Raw genomic sequence first — 12,033 nt, 5'->3', positions numbered from 1 at the left:
TCTCCCACAGTTTTCAATATTTTGAGGGTAGAAACCACGGCTTCATTTTATCCTATTTCCTACAGTGCCTAGTTCAGTAAAGGGAACATAGTAAATGCGCAATAAATTCTTAATGATTCAGCCTCAGACATTACAAACGGGTCCTATTTGTCGCCTGTGTCAACGTCCAGTATTTCTTTCCCCTATTTCTTGAAATAAACTTTTAGAAGTGCCTCTGGGTTTACTGAAATCCATTTTTACAATTAGTATGTTCAGCTTACACCAGCTTCGGAATGAGTTCCAAAACCTTATTTATTTACTTGAGATATATTTGGTACCAATGACAATGGGTTTTTCTTTTACTACTATTCCTAAGAAACCTTTTTTAAAATCAAAGTTTAGCCCAATTCCCAGCAGCACATTTTAACTTCAAACCTGTTAGAAAGCACGGCAAGGAAGTGGACAGACTTTTCTGACAATTAATCATTAACTACGTCAACAGACTTATTAAAGCTATCTAATTAAAGGCAAGAAACAACTGCTTGGGGAATACACACTCACGCCACAGGAAGCCATTTAACTGCAAACAGATCGTCTAAGGACTCACGGAAAGCTAAAGGAAACTGCGTGTCCGCAAGGCGTTTTGATTCCAAACTACGGATTGTTCTCTCAGGTAACAACCTAAGTAAAGTCCTTGGTGGATCCGCGTTCTCGAGCTTAGAAAATACCGAATGAACTACCAAGAGCACCAGAATAATCGCTTCCTCCTGAGGAACTAGCCTCTCTTTCTCGCCACACCAGACAGCACGTCCTACAACCACCTTGCCCCCAACAACCAAACTCTAGCGCCACGCTGCCGCTTCTGGGGAAATGTTCTATCTCCTGGTCTCGCGCGATCTCGCGCCTTCGAGGACGCCAACTGTATCGCACTCGCCATCAAATCCCCGCGGGAATACGATTCCGCAGGTCCGGAAAGCCGGGAAATCGCGAGCGGAGGCAGGGTTACCTCGTTGAGCGTGAAGGCGGAGCCAGCTCCGAGGGGCAGGCTCGAGGCGGGGAGAGGGGCGGGGCTCCAGGGACCTGTTGATCGCAGGTGTCACTGGTCTGACTGGCCCCTGGGTATTGGGGCGTGTGCGCATGCTCCGCTCGCAGAGTCGGGCTCTGGGCGGCGGAGACCAGCCTCCTCTGCTCCAGTTCCCGGTGAACCTCGGTACGGTGGCAGCAGTCCGTGTGTCTGGTGGGTGTCGGCGTGAAGCGGAGCTGGGCCAGCGGGAGGTAGCTGTGTGGGAGTGGAAGGCCGGTATTTCTCTACCTGGACCGCACGCTCCTCGCGCAAGGAGGGTAGAGCTCAAGGTAAGTCTCCGAAGCCAGCCCTGTGGTTGGAGATCCAGCGACCTGCGACCCCCGCGGGCCTGACCGGGACACTCTCATTCTAGCCCCAGAGCTTGTCTCTCCCCTCGCAACCCGGCGACATCCTCTGGACCCGGCCCTCAGGGCACACACACACACTCTCTTCGCTGGGCGGTTCAGGCGCCAGAGGTCGCGCAGCCCTGTCGCCCCCCTTCTGGTCGCGTCTGGCGGAGATGCCTCAGGCCAGGCTGGAGGCGCGCGCGAGGCGGGAGGAGGTGCTGTACTGGCTGGGTCCTGGTTGTTATTGCTGCCGTGTTTGAGGGCGGCGACGGGGCAGAAGCTGAAGTCCTGCTGGGGTTATGAATATTACCCTTACTTGGCTCCTGCCCCTCCCTGTCCAGGCCACATTGCCTCGCCTGAGCACACAGGTTTTTACTTAAAGGGGTCCAGGATGGTTATACTCCCTCCTTGAAGAAGAGAGATGACTGGACTCGTGAGATTCTTGGGGTGGTGGGTGGTGGTTTCTCAGTGGTAGTAGTGATGTATATAAAGTTAATGTTTAGCTTCTAAAGGGTGGCTTACGGGGCATTTACCAAACTTTTAAAACAGTGTTGGAGAACAGGAAGTACTTGCACAGGTGTAATAGGGAGGGTTTCTAAAACCTGCAATCTGAGGATGTTTTGAGGTTTGTAACCCTACTACAAGGTTTTCTTGATCAATGCAAAGTGTGCAGGGAATTACCAGTAGGACAGCAAAGTTTTCCGAACGTTTCCTTATCTGGAAATATGTATATGTGTGTGTATGTGTGTGTGTGTGTGTGTGTAAATATATATATTTTGCAAAGAATATCTAAGGCTATTTTTGAGGTAGGTTTAATAGTAAACCTGTAGTCCCAGCTACTCGGGAGACTGAGGCAGGAGAATTGCTTGAACCAGAGCTTGCCGTGAGCCGTGATCGCGCCACTGCACTCCAGCATGGGCGACAGAGCGAGACTCCGTCTCCAAAAAAACAAAAACAAAAACAAAAAAACCCAGTAAACTTAGGAAGGAAGGTTTTTGTGATTAAGATCTGATTCACTTTCAGTTCTTTAAAGAAAAGCCTTGCTGGTTTTCACTATTTAAAGTGAGTAGCAAGTGCTAACACAAAATATCGGATGGAAGTGAACTTTTAGTTACATTTATACTTGTTAGTTTTATTTTCTGTTCTTTTCAGTTCCATGATGATGGTCTAAGCAAAGACCCTTAGTCCTGTTAAAGATACATTTAAAAAACAAAACAAAACCAAAGGGAACAAAACTTACTCTGCAAAAGTAATATATGATTTATCTGCTGTTGTCATAAGAATTCCAAATAGACAAACTCTGTGTAAGTAGTAGTTAATTATAGTCTGAGAAATAAGGTTTTTGTTTTGTATGTCAATGGCTTTTAAAATAAGCTCCTTGATACAATTTGTGCAGGTTCGTGATTACTGGTGATAAACCATGAAAGTGGTTTATTAAGATTTTTTCATTAATGAAACTAGTAGATGTGTGTATTTCTTCCTAACGTGTAAAAAAGAGACTAAGAACCGGCCTTTCCTTTTTCCTAAGAATTTAAAAAAGTATTTTAAAAAATGTATGTAGATTGTGTAAGTTCATGGAATTTGACACTAATAATCAATTCATTAATACTATTTTCACTAAACAATGCACAAGATAGTTTTAAAAAAGATATTTTAATGGGAAGGGAGACTTTTCCACCTAGTTTATTCTTTTCCTTAAAGAAAAAAAAGAAAAATCACAGTACTCTTAAGACCTGCCATATGTGCTGTGATTCAAGTTCTTTTATATTGTTTAGTGTTAGATGTTTATTTTAAGCTCTGCAGTATCAAGAAATACAACTTCGGTACCATATGGTTTACAAGTTTGTTTTAGCAAGACAAAGTTTAAAAATGAAAGTTTTATCTCATTTAAGGTTACATATAGCTTTAAAAGCCAAAATCAGGATTATTTTCCCTCCTGGAACTGTTTGGAACTCTCTTTCTTACTGGGGTAGAGGGGGTACATGCTTAACCCTACAACGTTCCAAAAACATATTTGATCTTTATAAAGTGATGGATTAAACTATCCTACAAAGATATTTTGTTACTAAAATACTTAGAAGATCCTTTTTGACAGCTTTAACTATATGGTATTTCTTGTAGAACTCAAAAACAACCTTTAGAAAGCTGGGTAGTTTATATATTGCATCTGGAAGCATTTTGAACATAGTGTGCTTGGTGTGCTAGGGCCAAAATGATTGCCAGGTTAGCTTACTCTGCTCATGAGCTCTTGTTTTAAGGAAGGAAGTGTGCTGATTTATGTCATCTTTGCAGAGCTAGGTAGAAATAATGATGTCACAAATAATAGTATTATTATATTGTTAATTTTGTACAGATAATTTTAGAAACTTTTGCATTACAGTATTTGCACATAAAAGGAGCACGGAATGGATGCAACCTGCTCTGCTACAAGTAAAAATCCTCAAAGGATAAATTTTAAATAACTTTATGTAATATCATAATCTTTACAGGTTATACATTTTTTAAAATTCATAAGAATACCATAGATACCATGTACAGTATATAGAATATTTAGGCAAATAATATTCTTCCAAGTTAACTCATATCCTCTATCAGGAATTGTTGAACCAAAAGCCCATGATTAGAACTGTGGTCTATGGTTAGAATTGAGTTTTAATATAATTGGTTTTCTTTGTGATCTTAGTATTTTTTTCTTTTTCTTATTTTATGCTATGAATTTTATTTTGTTCATTTACAAACATTATTCATAGAAGGCTTCATTAGGCCACCAAAGATGTCCATGATACAAGAAAAGGCTACAAACCATTGCATCTGGCTAAAGAATTTTGATTTTACGTGAGACTTCAGAAGAGTTGCTTCATATACTCATCTTTGTAGTTCATCAGAATTTTTTTCTGCAGAATAAACCTTATTCCAATATCTTAGCTATTTTTATGAACAAAATCAGTTATTTGAGGTGTCATGGTATTTTTGAATTAATTTGAAGATAATTATATTAGTCTTCAATTTTACACATATTACAAAAAAGAAGTTTTAAGAAATACCCTTCCTTTGGAAGTTTTTTACTGCTGCGCTTTTCTGAGTTAGAGGTATTCAATAAACATTATTGACCTCCTATTGTATGCTAGGCATAGTGCTAAACACTAGAAAGTAAAAAGTTAATTAGATAATGTTGGCTGGGCACTGTGTCTCACGCCTGTAATCCCAGCACTTTGGGAGACTGAGGCAGGTGGATCACTTGAGGCCAGGAGTTTGAGACCAGCCTGGCCAACATGGTGAAACCCTATCTCTACTAAAAAATACAAAAATTAGCCAGGCGTGGTGGTGCACACCTGTAGTCCCAGCTACTAAGAGGCTTGAGGCAGGAGAATCACTTGAACCCGAGAGGTGGAGGTTGCAGTGATCCAAGATTGTGCCATTGTACTATAGCCTGGGCAACCGAGTGAGACTCTGTCTTTAAAAAAAAAAAAAGAAATCATTAAGTAGTTATTATTTTGAAAACTTGTACATTTGTTGAAAATTTCTAAATCAAATCTCTGTTGCTGACATTCTTATTTCAGTCACTTTATCTTTCTGATCCATTGACCGCTAACATTTTAACTCAATTTTCTCCTCTCCTTTCTAGTCCAGAAAAGTTTTGTAAATGAACATTTACAACAATTCTTATTGAAAATCCACTTATAATGTGAAGCATTCCCAACCATTCATTTTACAAATTGGGTTTTTCATATACTAGTTATTCTTAAACTAGGATAGCTCCATAACAAAAATTGCTTATCATTTACTAAGAACCGCTACTAAAATTTTAAATTTAAGAAATTGACATGGTGTTGAACAGTTTATCTGATCTCATTAATCTGAATTAAAGCAATAGTTAAGTTTAATATATCAGTTTAAGGTATTTCCTTAAAGAAAGCAAAATGGAATATAAAATATATAATACAGCTTCTGCTTTTTTCTAAATCCTTGTTGATATTGTTAAAAATCATTTTACGTGGAAGATAATGTTATTATAATTAGCCTGCATTCGTCGAATGCCTACGTTTTGGCCATTTATTAGGTATTTTATACATGGTTTATGATTCTCACAATAGCCCTATGAACCTTTTTATATTGATTTTGATTATAGATGATGAAACTGATACATTTTTAATGATTGAGTAGTTGAGCAATGTGTTGTAAATTTTATATCAGAAGAGGAATAAAATATCTATGGGAATTATAAGGTCACTATCAGGGTATGGATTCCATCCTTGTCAAGAACCCATCAGGGTATTCTTTGCCCATCAGATACCTCATGCTTTGGCTTTTTCTTAACTCCTCATCCTGCATAATAAACTGTTGCCCCTCTCATGGTTCCCCTCCCCATACTTAGGTGAGCAGATTGTTTGAGCCCTAGATTTTTCCTCCTATATGGTGCTGCCATATAGGCATGAGATAATGCTCCTCCTTTGTCAGTGTAGTACTGACACTGACCTACCTGCCAGATGGTAGGAAATTGTCCTATACTTTAGTGCCTAGGTTGTCTTTGTTAGGAACACTGTTTTTTCCAAAGGGTTTGTTGTTTGAGATTTTACTTTATTTCCTGAGCTTCCTTTAATAAATATTTGATGAAAACTTAACCATGCACTGTGTTCTGTTCCAGATGCTTGCGATTTGCTTTACATTCTAAGTGGATTTGGAGAAGAGACAATAAAGAATAAACAGTCAATTCTATAATATATTTAGAAGGAGAAAAGTGCCAAGGAGGAAAGAAAAAGTAGAGCAAGGTAAGAGGAATTGGGAAAGTGTGGTACAGATTGAGATGGTTTGCAATTTTAAGTAAGTGTAGGCCTCATTTAAGTGATTTTTTTTAGCAAAGCAATTATGAAGGGAGGGAGGGCAAAGCCATGTGGGCATCATGGGGGGAATGTGTTCCAGGCAGGAAAATGGCCAGTGCAAACAATATAGGGAACAGAAGTTTGCATGGTGTGCAGGAATGAGAAGGAGACTGATGTGGCTGGAATGGGAAAGCCAAAGGTCAAGAAGTTGGATGAGGGGCTGGGCAGATAGTGACCTTATGATTTAATTTTAGAAAGATCTCTGTCTACTCCCCGGAATAGACTTATATGTTACTGTGTAAGGGTAGAAGCCAGGAGACAGGCAGCTATTTTTTAATCCACACAAGATGTGATGATGGCCAAGACCAGAATTGTTGAAGTGGAGGTGGTGAGAAGTGGTCAGATCCTGAAATATGAGAGAAAAAGAAGTCAAAGATGACATCAAGATACTTGTTCTCAGCAACTGGAAAGATAAAGTAGCCATTGACCGAGATGGGGAAGAAGGTATAGATAAAGTTAAGAGTTCAGTTTGGGGCTTTGTCAAGGCAAGTAAGTGTTAGGTTATTGCTGACTTGACATAATTTTCTTCTGGAGATCATGTCTTAAAGTAGACTACCGTAAGCCATTTTCTTTGTGACCATGTCCTATATTCTGGATACATGTGTATGCTTGTCTTTTGCTAGTTAGTTACTAGTGGAAACTGGTGAATAGGTAAAAGCAACATGAAATAAATCACAGTTTTTTGTTAGACACAAAGCAATAGAGCAAAAAAATGGAAACATTGAAAATTACTTAAAATTTGCCGTCTTTTTGTTGGCAGTATTATAGTCTTTTTTCTTATTAATTTTATTTTCTGTCTTTGTTGTATAAATTTTCGACTGCAGTCTTCTCTAATTCCTCCATTTCTAGAGTGACAATGGTTTTATACATCAAAGAATATTTATTCTTCAATTATACCTTCCTTACTATAATCCTTTAGCTTTATAAACACAAAGTTACTTCTCTAATGAAAGATACTTTTTCTTTTTTCTGACACTGTCTACTTGAAGATAAAGGTTTTTTTTTGTATTACTTCAACTTGGTATAACTCTTCTGTTTGCTATCTAGTTATCTAAAATAAAATCTTAAATACTTCTACTAGTAAGATGAGCAGTTGTAGCATATCATCAGAAAGTCCTCAGTTTATCTTTGAGGAGCTGTTAGTGAAAAGATGTTAATATGAAGTTTTACTTTACAGCTTGATGTGTACTGTTAAGAATATCTTTGAATAGAAGTGATTCTCTACTAATATGGAATTATGGATATTTCTAATTTTCTTTATGTAGTATTTCTGTGGTATTTCAGAAATCTAATGAACAAGTACTGTTTGATAATCAAAAGAAAAAATCAATACACATAAAAGAACAAAGAGTCTTATGGCTTTATCAACCATTATATTAGTTTCCTAGGGCTGTTGTAACAAAGTACCTCAAACTGGGTGGCTTAAATGACAGAAATTTATTCTCTCACAGTTCTGGAGCTAGAAATCCAAAATCCAGTTGTCAGCAGGATTGGTTCCAACTGAGGGCTCTGAATGGAATCCTTCCTTGCCCCTTCCTAGCTTCTGACAGTGGCTGTTCATCTTTGGTGTTCCTTGACTTGCAGCTTCATCCTTCTAGCCTCTGCCTCTGTCATCATTCTCTCTCTTTCTCTTTTTGTAATGACTGCTACCAGTCACATTGGATTAGGGCCCACCCTAATGACCTCATCTTAATCTGATAACATTTGCAAATACCCTGTTTCCAAATACATTGACATTCACAGGTCTGGGAGTTAGACATGTGTTTTTGGGAGACACAATTCAACCCATAATAGGTATAATGAATCAGGTTTAAGATGCCATTATCATTTACCTAGAGCATTCTAGTAGCCTGATAAAGTTATTGGATGTTAGAATTATTGGATGTTAGAATTTGACCAAATTCCATATAGTGTCATCCCCTTTTGGGGGAAAACACCTATTAAATAATTTATATAGCATGGTGTAGATTACTTAACTAATTATGTATTGGGCTTAAGTTTCGGAAGGAGAAAAGATAGTCTGATAGTCTTGTCTGGGGTAATGAAGGAGAGTGGCTCTGGAATCTTGCCTTTTGGGATAAAATTATTGCTGGTAAAGCACTGACTCATAAGAAAGCAGCAGTGACTTATTTTCTTTCTTTTCTTTCTCTCTCTCTTTCTCATACTTCTGATTAATTTTGAAGTTCAAATTTAAGTTTTTTATTTGTAAATATTTTATTGGAAAGTATTAATAACTGATATTAAGCACTTAATAAAGTTAAAAATTTTGTTTTTTTCTTATTTAAGCCTTACAGAAATTTTAATAACAGTAAATGTTGTAATTATCCTTATTTTACAGGCAAATGTGGATATATGTTTATAACTGCACAAATGCATTCTGAAGGGACACATAAGACATTGGTAGTGGTTGCCTATGGGGAATATAATTGATATGGGGGAGACTTGGTTTTCCTTATATGCTCTTCCATACTGTTTAAAAAATTATTTACGAAAATGTATACTAAAAGAGAGGGAAATTGCTGAGTTTTTCCTTTTAGCTGGACTATTAACTCTTTTAGGAAGAAGCAGTTATCTATCAAATTGTATTGATACATTCAGTAGATCTGCTACTGAAGTACTTATTTACATTGGAGTTAAAAACACAAATGCAGTTTGACAAATATAAATTCTTAGAAAGAGTAAGTTCTACTCTTTTATTTGGGGATATATTATTTTACTTATTTCATATTTGCAGTGTTGTAGAGTAATGCAGTTGCTTTTAACAAGCCATAAGTGAACTTCTGAGAATTTCATTCAATGTAAACAGTTTAGGAGAATATAAGATGCTTTGAAGTGATTCTGCCATTTTTCTCATGTTTTTCTTTAAGAATTTCTTAAGCATTGTGAAATATATTTATGTATTTAAACTTTTTGAAATTTTTGCTGTTAAGGAAAAAATTATTCATGACAATTGTTAAAGACGGTAAGGAAGACACTTGTTACAGATAGATATAGGGAGCACTGCAGTGGAGTCTTGCAGATGGGGAGAGAGATTGGGCTCTACTCTGTATACTACAAGTAAAAACGGGAATTTATAGACAATGATGTGGGTGTGGTTGGTGGATGGAAAATTACTAGGGGGCAACATTAGGAATAAGAGGATTCTGGCCAAACTGACCTAACAGGATTCTTGTTGAAGGCAGGCCAGGGTGATCAGACATCACCTAGAGGATGGTGAAGGATGAGGAACCTAATCAAGTATGAGGGTGATCAGATAAGGAGAATGGCTGGCTTGACTTAGTAGGACTTTTGCTAAAATTGGACAACATAGAGACAAACAAGTCCAAAAGTTGAGGAATAGATGAAAAAGAACATGGAATAGCTTGAGTAGAGTTTGATCAAGGAGAGAATCTTTGTCAATATTTTCTGACACCTGTATCTGAAAATATCAAATAGTTACTTGTATTAGTCCCATTCAGAAAATCAAAACTGTCGTATTACATTAGAATTAGTATTAGTGACAGGGGCGCAGTGGCTCATACCTGTAATATCAGCACTTTGAGAGGCTAAGGCAGGAGGTTCGCTTGGGCCCAGGAGGTCAAGGTTGCAGTGAGTCATGATCAGGCCACTACACTCCAGCCTGGATGACAGAGTGAGACTCTAACTCAAACAAAAACAAAAAACAAAACAAAACAAAAAGACCTTAAGGAGCCACCAGGGGAAGATAAATTATCTGGTGTTGGAAGTTGCCACTGTCCCTAGGCTTAAGGTCCAAAGACAGGAGCCCAAGAGCTGGAGCCACCAAGCCTGACCTAGAACCTTAGAGGCCTTTCTATAGACGGGGAACTTGAGCCTTCGAGGAGAATATGCCAGAGATAGCACCAGGGCAGAGAGAGAAGGGGAGAAATACCTTGGCTTCTCTCCTCTGTCTTTGATTTTCTGGCAGTGCCTCTCATTGGCTGAAATGGGCCAGAAATGGATTCACAGGGATCCTGGGAAATGTTTGCAGAGATCAGCTCTGTATGGTTGTCCCATACAGAGCAGAGCAAAGGAGAGAGGAGGATGATTTTGAAATCAAACATGGACATAAACTGCATCGCACTGAAAACTTACCACAATATACAATAGCACCTTGCACTTCTCTTCTAGTGCCACCCCAAAGAAGCAAACACTTTTAAGTCTTTCAGCTGATTTTCTATAGTTTTATTTATATTTCTAAATATGAATTCTGTATTGCTATTTGGTGATTTTTCAAGCTTAAATTAACATTAATTTTCTATGATGATGGATGTCAATTTAGTTCTTTTATTTTCTTCCTTATTGTTGCAATAGAATTGTATCTTTTTTAAATTTTAAATTTTGTGAATATGTAATAGTTGCACATCTTTATGGGGTACATGTGATATTTTGATATAAGCCTACAATGTATAATGATCAAATCAGGGTTGATGGGATGTCCATCACCTTAAACGTTTGTTTTTTTGAGTTAGTAACATTCTAATACTACCCTTGTAGTTATTTTGAAATATACAATAAATTACTGTTAACTTTAGTCACCATATTGTGCTACTGAACACGAGAACTTATTCCTTCTAATTGTATTTTTGCACATTGACCAACCTCTCTTTATCCCTCCTCTCCACTTCCTTTCCCAGCCTCTAGTAATCGTTATTCTGCTCTCTATCTCCATGAGATTGTTTATTTATTTTTTAGCTCCCACATATGAGTGAGTACATGGGATATTTGTCTTCCTGTGCCTGTCTTACTTCACTGAATATCCTTCGGTTCCATCCATATTGTTGCAGTTGACCAGATTTCATTCTTTTTTATGGCTGAATAATATCCCCTTATGTATACATACCATATTTTCTTTATCCATTCATCCATTGGTGGACACTTAGGACACTTAGAGTGATTCCATATCTTGGCTATTGTGAATAATGCCACAATAAACATGGGAGTACAGACATCTCTTTGATATACTGATTTTCTTTCTTTTGGATATATACCACTAGGGATTGCTGGATTTTACATTACTTCTTTTTCTCCTGGAACGCATGTAATAATAAAAAAAATATATATATATTCTCACTATTTTTTATAATTATTTTTATGATTTAAATCATTTCAACCACTTTATTATACTTCTTTATAATAAAATAAAAGATGTATATTTTTCCCTTGTGGATTATGTTATACGTAAAATTACTTTGGGAACCAGTAAATCTGAACTTTCACTGTCTCCATTTTCAGTATCTATATGCACATAATACATTTTAAGAAATAACTAAAACCTAAGAAGTTAAAAGTTTATTACAAATGTATCTTTTAGTGAGATAAGTTGAGCGTGAGTTAAGGTGCCCAATTAAAGGAAGCTTAAAGTACACCAATATTTTGAGTTGCTCCTTTGTTTGGCACCTGGAGATTTTTGTAGTAAACCTAGAAAATAGAATGCAGTAAGATGTAGGACAGGTGAAGGGTATTTGTCATTATCTTGTAAAGTAGGAGGAAGGCAATTGTGAAAGCAGAACTGGGAAAGAACTACAGACTAATTGTTAGCCAGATCAGTTCTAGGAAAGTGTAAATTTGGAACTGGCAGATCTGTAAATTAATTCCTTTAAATCTAACCATACCTTTAATCTCTGGGAAAATCATTATGTTTTCTTGGATGTGCATATCCCAATTTGAAGATCGCTGCCTTTAAATATTAGAGAACCAAGATTTTAGGGTTGGTGAAAAGTCAAAAAAGGAGAAGGTGACTTGCTAGAGGACAAGTTAGAAATCC

The 12,033-nt window shown here is 37.4% G+C and overlaps 1 protein-coding gene across 3 annotated transcripts in view; it reads left to right on the top strand.

Annotated features, from left to right (window-relative positions):
• Positions 1–953: 953 nt before the first annotated feature.
• Positions 954–12,033, top strand: part of USP53 (ubiquitin specific peptidase 53) — a 78,528-nt gene continuing 67,448 nt past the window's right edge. For 2 of the 3 annotated variants that reach the window (XM_021938751.2, XM_021938749.2), the window contains exons 1-2: positions 985–1,332; positions 6,035–6,158. The gene's annotated coding sequence lies outside the window, so the exon portion shown is untranslated. Of the gene's footprint in view, positions 1,333–6,034; positions 6,159–12,033 lie in introns of all 3 variants that reach the window. The other variant, XM_021938750.2, reaches the window with a different exon arrangement.

Source organism: Papio anubis, chromosome 3 (assembly GCF_008728515.1).
Source record: "Papio anubis isolate 15944 chromosome 3, Panubis1.0, whole genome shotgun sequence".
NCBI classification, from domain to species: domain Eukaryota; kingdom Metazoa; phylum Chordata; class Mammalia; order Primates; family Cercopithecidae; genus Papio; species Papio anubis.
Note: the sequence above shows the minus strand (reverse complement) of the source record. Positions and strands in the feature narration are given on the sequence as shown.